This window comes from Pseudomyrmex gracilis, unplaced genomic scaffold, assembly GCF_002006095.1.
Source record: "Pseudomyrmex gracilis isolate BER0280 unplaced genomic scaffold, ASM200609v1 scaffold_205, whole genome shotgun sequence".
NCBI lineage: Eukaryota > Metazoa > Arthropoda > Insecta > Hymenoptera > Formicidae > Pseudomyrmex > Pseudomyrmex gracilis.
The window spans coordinates 90,733-102,991 of NW_018020789.1; the positions used below are offsets into that span (position 1 = coordinate 90,733).

The 12,259-nt window shown below is 42.0% G+C and overlaps 1 protein-coding gene across 5 annotated transcripts in view; it reads left to right on the forward strand.

Annotated features, from left to right (window-relative positions):
- Positions 1 to 12,259, forward strand: part of LOC109858453 (zinc finger protein 418-like) — a 156,173-nt gene that overhangs the window by 82,191 nt on the left and 61,723 nt on the right. For all 5 annotated transcript variants that reach the window (XR_002250618.1, XM_020435715.1, XM_020435714.1 and 2 more), the window contains exon 3: positions 10,069 to 10,131. The gene's annotated coding sequence lies outside the window, so the exon portion shown is untranslated. The remainder of the gene's footprint in view (positions 1 to 10,068; positions 10,132 to 12,259) is intronic.

The following is a 12,259-nucleotide window of genomic DNA, read 5'->3' on the forward strand; positions in this document are numbered from 1 at the left end:
CCGAAAAAATGGTATTCTTGTTTTGAGGATATCCCACTTACTTTAAGTATATTTTATACTAAAATAGGCGCCAAGAAGAGTTTCTTATTTTAAGAAGAAAATCCTCTAAATAGTAATATTGATAAGAACATATACTGATTAGAATATAAAAAGCCTCTATAGAAAAACATATATCTCACTATCGAAAAAGACTATATTCTCAAATTAAGACTATATTCTTAAATAAAGAATATATTCTTAATTTCAGAAGAAAATCGTCTAAAATCTTGAAGATTTTTTAAGTATAAAATCTTCTACTTACAAGAATATAATTTTTTCGGTGTACTTCTACCCGAGTCGAAATTTAAACTCTACTTTACAGGAAAAAAAGAAATTTCGGACGTATAGCGGCGTCAAAGTAGGATCTACTTTCTCTCTTACTCCTACATAAAAAAAGAGGAATTGAGGTTCAACGTAGACGCTAAATTTCGACTCGGGCGGTCGTCGGGAAAATGTCAGCTTTCTCGAGGAAGCGCGTACGCTCGAGACGGCGATACGCGCGGTGTGTATCAGAGACGCGCATCGTCGTCGGTGCGCCATTAACGTGCTCCAGTGTTCCAGTGTGTCGTCTACGGTGTGCTCTTTTCGCTCATTCATGATCTCTCCTCCGCTCATTACTCCCGCGGGAGTATCCCCCGTTAATTTCGCGTCTGCGTGGAGGAGAGTAGCATACGGACGCGCGCGCTTCCCTTCTTCTTCTGTCTTTCCAGCTTTCCTGCTTCGCAACCCCCGATTCTCTTCCTTCCTTTTCACCCTGGTCGTATTCCAACCACCTCTAGCCTCCGGTGTGTTATCCGCGGCTCTTGGTTATCCTTGGTGTTTCTCTTCAGCGCGCGTCTTCAGCGATATCTCGCGTTATCCACCACCTTTTCTCCCCGCGTTCGCGTCGCCTGACTTTTCTTCCTCTCTATCTCTGTTTTTTTTTTCGCTCGTCTCTTTGTTCGCGCGTTCCAAGAGGTACATTATTTCTTATTTAACTTCCGCAGCCTGATGAATATTCTTACGTAAGCAGTTTTTGAAAGCTTAAGTACTACGTTTTTTTTTTTGTTTTTTGAGGATTTCAATTAATTTCGTTCCGACATTTTGTTATTTCACGGAAACGCGTGTTTTTGCATCGCGTCCCTCCGACGCGGTGCTTTTAATTTTTCTTTTTCTCCCGCATTTTTCCGTTTCCCCTCGATGTTTAGGTTGTTGTACAAGGCGTTCTCTCTCTCTCTCTCTCTTCTTTCCTTTCTCTCTCATCAACGATCGCCATATTCGCCGCTTCTCTCTTTTTCCCGCATTTCTCACTTTTATCGCGGTAACGGACTCTTTTCCCCCTTTTTATTCGCGGAAGTTAGGCGCCAGTATACTTACGGGCCGTTAAACTGCAGACAGCATAAATAAATACGCGAATTCGGTTAGCCGGAAATTACGACGAGCGAGAGAGAAGAAGGAGAGACGCGGAAAAATCCCGGAAACGAGCGCGAGCGGATTCTCGAGCGCGCGATACACATCGGCGCGGTTGGAAAAGCAATTAATATTAATATAATTAAAGTAGCAATTTTTTGTACACCGAAAAAATTGTATTCTTGTTTTGAGGAGATATCCCACTTACTTTAAGTATATTTTATACTAAAACAGGCGCCAAGAAGAGTTTCTTATTTTAAGAGGAAAATCCTCTAAATAGTAACATTGATAAGAATATATATACTGATTAGAATATAAAAAGCCTCTATAGAAAAACATATATATCTCACTGTCGAAAAAGTCTATATTCTTAAATTAAGAATATACTTCTTAAATAAAGAATACATTCTTAATTTCAGAAGAATATCATCTAAAATCTTCAAGAAGATTTTTTAAGTATAAAATCTTCTACTTACAAGAATATAATTTTTTTGGTGTATATATATATATACACGTACATCGAAAAAATTGTATTCTTGTTTTGAGGAAAGAGATATCCCACTTACTTTAAGTGTATTTTATACTTAAATAGGCGCCAAGAAAAAAGTTTCTTATTTTAAGAGGAAAATCCTCTAAATAAATAGTAATATTGATAAGAATATATACTGATTAGAATATAAAAAGCCTCTATAGAAAAACATATATATCTCACTATCGAAAAAGTCTATATTCTTAAATTAAGAATATATTTTTAAAAATAAAGAATATATTCTTAATTTCAGAAGAATATCATCTATAAAATCTTGAAGAAGATTTTTTAAGTATAAAATCTTCTACTTACAAGAATATAATTTTTTCGGTGTAAGCTTCGAACAAAAAAAAACATATTTAATAAACACTGAGAACTATTCAAATATTTCGGTCTCATCATCGTCGAGGTCTCTCATTCGAAGCCGCAAAGTTGAAAAAAATAAATTAAATCCCCCGCTTTGATGAGAAGCTGTAGTTTTATTAATGTATCAACGAGGAAATATACAAATTGCGCTCGTAAAGTCCGAGTTGGAAATTTCGAAGTTGCGGAAAATTTACTTTCTCCTAATCGCCGTATGATTAAAAGCGTTTTATCACGAAACGGCTGACACGATTCCCCATCCGAAATGCGTTACGACCTCTCTTTCTCGCGCGTGAGTGCATCTGGCGGTATCCGGTTATGTTTCTCGCATTAAACTCGAAGCGCGCGCTCGCGCGCGCTGCGCGTTCTCGTGATGTATCAAATGACGATGTAAATAAAATGAGTAGCACACTTCGCGTCTCTCTCTCTCTCTCTATCTATCTATCTGTCTATCTATCTATCTATCTCTTTTTCCGCGAGATCGATAACGGACTTGTAACGATCGTCGTCGTCTTAAATTTCAATTTTCACTTCTCGCGCGCGAATCGTTATATGAACTCCGTCGGCGGCGACGCTTCTCCGCGGTCATTCATCCGCGATTTCACTCTGGAAACAGAAGCCGCGAGAGCGAATGCCAATTCGCATCGATCAGATTCCATAAGCGTTGCCAATCGGCGCGCACTACTCTCTCTCTCTCCTCTTGTGATTTCCCTTGGCGAAACTGTGCGCGTCGTGCAATCGGTCCTCGGGGTGCGATGCGGCATCGAATCGGAATTCGACGAATGATTTCCTGCCGCATAGGCTCCGCCGATTAATTCTCAGGTGACGAGACACCAGACTGCTGCAATATGGTTTTACGTAAATCTCAGTCTTCTTATTTCGAGTGACGTAAAATCGCGCAACAAACTAGGAAAAATCCAAATATTTTGAACAATATTCTCCGTCTATTTTTTTTTTTAATATCAAAATTCGATCAAACGTCAAATTATCGTCTCGATTGTTGAGAATCGACGATTTAATCGTCTCTTGCGATTTTATTAATGCGTTTTTCCAGGTCTGATGATAAAAGAAAAAAAAGAAAAAAAAAATTCCGAATGTTTGTGAAATGAGTTAGCTCTTTCAATTCAAGCCGGTCGTGCACTCGTCGTCGCATTGTGTGCGAGAAGCGGGGAAGAAGAGATTTCGAGCGAAATAACGCAACGCACGCAGAACGGGGGGAGCAATTTTTCATGCGCGCGTGTTGGCAAGAGCGCTCTTGCAGCTTCATCAGAAACTTCCGTACGTGTCTCGAGTTCGCGACCCTTCTTTCGCCGTTTCCCAACCCTTTCCTCTCCCCCCGATTCGGTCAGTTCTTTCTTCCCTATGCCATAAACCGTGACTAACGACCGCAAAAAACAGATACAACGTCGTCAAAAGAAACGAAAGAGAGGGGTGCGCGCGCGCGCGCGCAAATCTGAGCGCGCACGTGACGCCACACGATTTTTCGATCAATTCCGCGTTAAAGTATATATCATCCCAATAATATTGTTTCTAAAAATCGGATGAAATGTGTATTTCAAAAAGCGGGAAAATAAAAACTTTTCGCGAATTATATCCGTGTATTTTTTTTTTTGCGTTTTTTTGAGAAGTGAAAAAAAACCAACTTCGCGGGGAGCGTCGCGACGATAGATTCGCCCTCCCCTCTGCGTGCGATAGGTGTGCGCAGCTGCGCAAACGAAACGTGCGAGAGATATCATCGCGAGGGGCGTAGAAAAGAAAAAAAAAACAAAAACAAAAAAAAAGGGTAGGATTGATGCGAGAGTCGGCAGAAGAAGATACGGTTTCGAGGATGTCTTGACGCCGTTGCGAAAAAAAAAAAAAAGCATAAGGGCCGGATTGCAGACCGGGCGACGAATCCATCATGGATGGATGGATGGCTGCGCTCTCTCTGGCCGGTTGGATGGGTCGGAGGCTCGTTTCATAAAATATGCAGGTTGCAATCACGTCTCTTGAATGGAAAAGAGTGTGCGGGCGGTGGCTAAAAAAAAAAAAAAAAAAGTAAGAACGCGGAGGGGGCGACGGTGCATAGAGCCCGGGCGGTTCGCGGGGGGTGGCCGGGGGGACGACGGCGCCGTTGGTGGAAGGCGAAAAAAATAGGGGGAGGACGGGGGAGTGAAGCTTTCCGCGGGGAGGATCGCGACCTCTACGTACGCATTTCGAATAGAGCCAAGAGAGACCCGCAATACTGCTGAAGCTGCGGGTCCACAGCCGGATTCGCTGTGCTTGCGTTCGCAAAAAATGTTCATAACTAGCCAATCCCGCACCGTCGCGCGCATTGTGTCGGCGGCTGCATTCGCTGCGAATCTCTTTCTCTATGTGCGCGCTCGCGTGTGTGTATACACGGGTCGGAAGTGCATCCTCGCCTCTATACGCGACGGCGTTTTGCCGAAGTCGCTTGACATCCGCAGGCACTTTACTCGGTTTAAAAGTTGCGATAAAAGCGATATATCGCCCCCCCCTCCCCGAATTCCGATAAAAACGGGAGGAGAGACTGGAAAGTTTCTTTTTATTCAATATATTTTCGATTTTTGTGTCTGCTGTGTGTGTGAGCGTACGTGCGCGCGTGTATCGGTGACGAAATGTGCGGCGACGAGCGGATTTAATTTTTAATTCGAGTTGCTCGACGATTTTGGTTTTTCGAAACGCGCGTCTTTTTTTACGATTGTGTCAGCGCTCGGGAAAATTATTGCGCTATCGCGAAGTCAGTTTTTCGGACAACTCTATGGACTTAACACGTACGTTACAAGGATGTATACGTACACCCGCGCATAAAATATACACCGTGATGCACTGCGGACGCGCATTACCGATGCGACGCCCCGGTGTTGTCCGGGAAGTGAGGCGTAAAATTTTAGGATATTGGTGGAGCGAGCGAGGTCCTCTCAAAGGACCGTCGTAGTGCGCAACTCGATAATCCTCGCGCTTTGAATTTGAAAGAAACTATTTAAATTGTAAAAATCTAACCCAGATTCCGGGCGCGCGCAAAAGAGATACTTTTACGCGAGGGGAAAGCCCTCCTTCTCTCTCGTCCTTTCAATCGCTCGGATTAAAATTCATCGGGAGGGTGCCCCTCGCGTGCGAAATAACGCCGCCTGTAATAAAGCTCTTTGCGAATTTTCAAGATTAATTCGCAAAGAGACGATATATATTTTACGCGCGTATAATCAAATCGCGACGTCAACAATAAATTATGACGCAACGATTTGACGCTTCGCGCGTTATCTTCAACCGCCGTGCTGTTATCGAGTTTACAAATGTTTCCGCGTTGAGGAAAATCCTCTCGTGTGTGCAAAATTTCACTTTGCATTTTTAATTCCGCTTCTTCGCGCGCGCGCGCGCGCGCGTCGAGTAAAAACCTGCTTGTTTTACGAGATTTCCCAAACACGCGCGGCCAATTTTCACCGCAGACCTGAAAACTGTTTGCGCGACGTGTTTAGTGTCAAGAAGCGGGCGCTACCCCCTAAAAAAAAGGGGCAGGATGGCTCTGAAGGATCCGCGCGCGCGGATTCGAGCGCGCGGGAGGGTTGAAGAGCGCCGCGCACAGGCAGAAAGCCTGTGGTGGAGTGGCACCCACTTCTAGCTGAGATATGCATGAGCTGGCTGAAGTTACGCTACAACTACGTTGCTTACATAATATAAACTTCCACCCTTTCCCTTCCGCGACCCCTCTGTTTCTGTGTGCGCGCGAAAGGGTCATTCTCGGTAAGGCAACCCCGGGGATAAGAGACGCGAGTCGTGGCGCGAGTCGTCGAGCAAAGGATAGGAAATCATTTTAATTTTTCATGCGCGATATTTTATTGAGAGTCCGCAGTGATGATGCGGTCGTCGTTGGCGTGTTTGAAACATGAGGACGAAACCGCGGCGGCCGATCATCGCCGCGCGATTTATTTTCACGCGGATTCGAGCGCGGATCGGGTGTCGTTCGCGAGGCGGAATCTCTCTTTCTCTCTCGCAAAAAAAAAAAAATAAATAAATAAGTAGATTAGAATTTCTGCGCCGGGAGAAATTTCTACGTTGACTTAAATAACGTAGCGCGCAGACTGCACAAACGAAATGATTAATTTGTAAAGTAATTAATTTTACATTTTTCTCGTTTATATATTTTCAATTATATACACCGAAAAAATTATATTCTTGTAAGTAGAAGATTTTATACTTAAAAAATCTTCTCAAAGATTTTAGACGATATTCTTCTGAAATTAAGAATATATTCTTTATTTAAGAATATATTCTTAATTTAAGAATATAGTCTTTTTCGATAGTGAGATATATATGTTTTTCTATAAATGCTTTTTATATTGTAATCAGTATATGTTCTTATCAATATTACTATTTAGAGGATTTTCCTCTTAAAATAAGAAACTTCTTGGCGCCTATTTTAGTATAAAATATTCTTAAAGTAAGTGGGATATCTCTCTCCTCAAAACAAGAATACAATTTTTTCGGTGTATAAAAAGTTCGTAAAAACTATTGGATGTGCATTTCGCGCGTAACGTGTCGAGATCCACCTGAACACACATGCGGATTAAACGACATTTACGACCGCTATAAAGTAGATACACACACACACACACAGACACACACACTCTCCTTTTCACGTTTGCGAAAACCCTAAAACCGCCGACAGCCCCGCGAAGTTACGTTATCGGCGAATATAACGACCGAGTCCTTGTGGGGTAAGTTGGCCGAAATGATGGGCGACTTTCGGCTTTTCTCCGAAGGATACTCGCCGCGGATTTCCAAACGGATTCATCCGGAGTTCACAATTTAGATACACGTGCGCGACGTTCAAACACGCTCTGGCCAACTTTAAATTCGCTAAGCGTTTAGTCGATGTATCGCGCGATGCATCACACGCCGCTTTTATCGGCTTTCCCTCGTTCAACTCGCGGCAAATATTTATCATCAACCAAGTTGCATCGAGCAAACTGTCGAAACTTGCGGGGGTCAACATCGAATATTAATTCTCAATCACCGCGCGGCGCGAGATATCGATATACGTGAGTTTTGAAACGGGACTCCGACGGGATTCGTTCGAGTCGGGTTTTAATCTCGCGTCAATGAGTCGGAAATTTTAACTGTATTTATCTCGTAATGCGAATTTATAATGAATAATGTGCAAATTAATAATGGAATCATACCAGATCGCATTACGCGCGCGCGCGAAACCGCACGAACGGAGATCGCAAAGAAGAAGCGCAATTGGAGCAAAAAACTAAATCTCCTTTTTCGGAACGCGGCGCGAACCTGTTTATATATTCTGTGTGTATAAAATGGAGTTTTTTTTTTTTTATTAAATTGAGATCTGTTTTTTGTGAACGTATCAAAACAAACGCACTCGCTGTCGATCCGTCGATGTTACAAACGAGCGTGTTTTTAAAAAAAAAAAAAAACAAAATTCTCGAAATCCTACCAGAGAAAAAACACGTGTAAATAATCACAATCGATTCTATTGATCTCGATTGTGCCGCTTTTATCTCGATTCGATGTCGTACGAAATCAAGAGATACGACAAGAGAGGACGTGTCTTTAAAAAAAAACGTGTGACTAAAGTAAAGTCACGCGACTTTAGTCACGTGCTGGCGTTTTCCTCTCATCTCAATGTCACGTGACTTTAATCGCGTGTTTAAAAAACACGTGTCTTTAAAAACGTGACTACAATCACGTGACGGAGAAGAGAGGAAAAACACGTGATTAAGATAAATAAAGTCACGTGTTGTTTTTCCAATCCTCCCTCTCGCTATTTTTTGAGTTTGATTTTTTTATCCGTTATTTCTCACATCTCTCTAATGTGTATTGTATGGTTTGCAAGACACGTGTATATCTAGCTATCATCGCGGTGACAGGTTGTGTTCGCTGACACAACACGTTTAAATAAAAATAATCACGCGCGCGCGCCTGTGTTGCGCTAGTTTATACAAACGACGTGTTTGCGCGCCTCATTTTAATTTTCTCTCTCTCGGTTTTCCAATTTTCCTCTCAGTATTTTCTTAAAGACTTTCTGGCTTGCGCGAGAGAATTACGTAAAACGCGATATATATATATATATATGCACGTAATAGGATTCGCGCGCTCTCGGAGTCTTGTAACTGTAAATTACAATTATTACCGCTACCGCGCCGGGCACGAGAATTATGGAGGTACCATTACGTATTACTCGGTTATTACTCGCGCTGCTGCGCGTTCCGTGCACATGACTGTTCGGAATTGCAGCGTGCCATTAATGAGAGCGATTCATACTCTTATAAACCCCTTCCTCGCCCCTGCCCCTCTCAGCTAGACAAACCATCAGCTTGTTATCGCGCGATTCTCCCGCGTGATTCTATCGCATTTGTTACCGGAATTCCGTGAAACAACGTGTGTGTGTGTGTGTGTGTGTGTGTTTGGCGAAATTAAATAATACATTTTTGAAACATCACAAAAATGTCGATTTGGTAATTGCACCGAAAAAATTGTATTCTTGTTTTGAGGAGATATCCCACTTACTTTAAGTGTATTTTATACTAAAATAGGCGCCAAGAAGAGTTACCTATTTTAAGAGGAAAATCCTCTAAATAGTAATATTGATAAGAATATATACTGATTAGAGTATAAAAAGCTTCTATAGAAAAACATATATATATCTCACTATCGAAAAAGACTATATTCTTAAATAAAGAATATATTCTTAAATAAAGAATATATTTTTAATTTCAGAAAAATATCATCTAAAATCTTTAAGAAGATTTTTTAAGTATAAAATCTTCTACTTACGAGAATATAATTTTTTTGGTGTATATATATATATATATATATATATATACACGTACACCAAAAAAATTTTATTCTTGTTTTGAGGTGATATCCCACTTACTTTAAGTATATTTTATACTTAAAATAGGCGCCAAGAAGAGTTTCTTATTTTAAGAGAAAAATCCTCTAAATACTAATATTGATAAGAATATAAAAAGCCTCTATAGAAAAACATATATATATATATATATATAAGACTATATTCTTAAATAAAGAATATATTCTTAATTTCAGAAGAATATCTAAAATCTTTAAGATTTTTTAAGTGTAAAATCTTCTACTTACGAGAATATAATTTTTTCGGTGTGGATTTTGACGCGTGTGTTTGACTTTTCACCACATTGAGATTTTTGCTAAGAGAAGAAAGAAAAAATGCGTCCGTCCGCACGAAACGCGGGAGACTTGGATTCGACACCTAGTCGAAGAAGGAAGTGTACTTCCTGTTTTGGAAGTTTTAAATTTCATAGGAGAGAGTAAATTGGATATTTTACACGTACGAGAGATGTAAACATCCCACGTGAAGTTTCGAATTGCGATTCAATTCGAACTTCCATGTGTGTATTAATTTACACGTTAAAAAAAAATATATGTAACTGATGAAAAAACAACGTCGAAAAGAGAAACTCGGGAGCAAAATCGACCTAACAACTGCGGTCCATTGATGATAATTTATTCGGATTGGCATGATTAATAAATAAAGCAATCGTTCAATTTGCTTCTTTATATAAATTTAATTTGCGTTGCAATAAATTATCACCGGTGGATAATTTATTGCAACGGCAGGTGGATCGATTTCGCTTTAAAAAATACATTTTGTATATGTACATCCGAATATATTATATATATATATATATAGCTCGTATCTCAAAACTCTGTATGCTAGAAAAAGGAAAAAGATTTTTGTCTTTTACTTTCAGATCGGGCGGTTGATGCCTGATGGCGCGGGCTGGAACGCAACGCTGGAGAAATCCTGCTCCAGAGTAAGTAGACTTCTCTCTCTCTCTCGAGTTCACAAAATGGAAATAAAGCATGCGGGGGGCACGCTATGTATAAAACCGCTATATGTGCGCGCGGAGGAGACGGACGACGACGATGGTTCTCAAACGTTCGCCGTTCGTTCGGCGAAGACTCGGACGAAAAACTCGTGGCCGAGCGCCAAAAAAAAAAACGCGAGAGGACACAAGGTTAAGGCCGACGTTCGCGATGACGGGAAATCGTCGAATTAATTTCGAAATCGCATTATTTCCTTCGCGTCTCTGCGTTTTCTCTTTCTGTGTGTGTGTGTGTATGTTGTACGTTTTCTTGTACGTTTCTGTTTCGAGTTCTCGAACTTTACGTGCGCGCGCCGTAAAGTCGCCGTCGAGATTTCGACTTTAGGGCGCGGCGGATATTTCTTTCGCGCGGCGAGATTTCGAGAAACAACACAACGCCTGCTCGCGCAAAAGTTGCCGCATGTATTTCCCGAAACTGCTGACTGACGAACAAACAAACAAACAAACGCACAGAGAGAGAGAAAGAAAGAGTAAGAGAGAAAGATAGAGAGCAGGCGCGCGTCGATTTTCGCGCGACGCGACGCGATCCGGAAACTTTTGCCAGGCCAACCACTTCACGCCGAGAGTTCGGCAGAAATGGGAAAACGATGGTAGCGGCGGGGGTCGGTGCTTCGTGCGGGGATGAATTTGAATAAAAGGGAAACGCCGCGCGCTTCGTCCCCAAGTTTCTTGAGGGTTTTTGACCCTATACACCGATTTCCGCTATCCCCTTTCTGCCTTTTTTTTTTTTTCGAGACTGAAAGCCATCGGACGGAATATAATAATGAAGGGAAACATAAATCTCTCCGGTCTCTTTTGGGTCGAAGATTTATTAATCCGCCGGTACACAAGAAAGAGAGACGCCTGTTACTGTTTCGCAAACGAGACGTTCTCGAAAAAGATGATCGTCTTCCGATGAAATTTCGCGTTAATTGCCTGTCGGCGTGTCTCCGCGCCATCCGGTTACGTAACGAATCGAGATACTTGATCGCTAAAGCGTTTGAAACGCGACACAGATTGAGGATTATCTAATCTGAACGCGCGCGCGCGCAAACAAACACGCGACACCGAGCGCAATACGTAACGCAATCAACGCACCAGGTTTGAATCTCTGACACAGTACAAGATCCTCCCGGTCTCTCTGGTTTGTGTGTGCTCGCAATGTGATTTCTCTCCCTCGGTGCGTCTCGTTTGCGCAGATTCGCGACGCACGGAAGAATAATTTTGCGTAGCTCGTTACGGACGGAAATGGCGGCGATACGATGAAGGTATTTCCGCGGTCTCGAGACATTTAGTTTGTTGCACGCGCAACCGCCGGGGCCCCTTTGCTCTCTCGCAGGAGATCAGAAGATTGCCTTCGAGAGTCCGAGTACGTCCCGCCGCACTTGCCCGTTCCGCCGCGCCTCCAAACGACCGTTCTTCAGGCTCGATAGGGCAAGACCGGAACCACGGAGCGCCCCGGGTATCTTTGATCAAAGACGCTTCTCTGGATTGGATGCTCTGTCGTGATTCCGATGATGAATAATTGAGGAGAGCGAGCCGAGCGCGCCGAGAAATTTCGCCGTTCCCCGTTTCCATCAAGATCGAGGGAAGCATCGAGCGGTTAAATTTCTTTTTCGGTCGAGCGCGATATCGAACGCCGGCGCATCCTCAATATTCCCGCTGATCTCTCGGAATCTCGATTTTATACACATATATATATATATATATATTCGCGCGATGCATCGAGAAATAGGGAAACAAAAAAAACAAAAAAAACAAAAAAAAAGAAACAGGTTGCACACACACACTCGTCCCGGGGTCTGGCTATTGTGTGTGTAATGTTTCGGAATAGATTCCGATTGAAATAATGTCGCTCTCTTCGTTCGTTCGTTTTTTCCACATTGCGACTGTTATAAAAAAAAGAAAACTTCAATATGTTCTTTTTTTTTAATCTAATATTCGCGCGTGAGAAAATTCGAGCGAAGAGTCTTCGATTCGTTGCAACTCGTTGCAATTACACCGAAAAAATTGTAATCTTATTTTGAAGATATCCCACTTACTTTAAGTATATTTTGTACTAAAATAGACGCCAAGA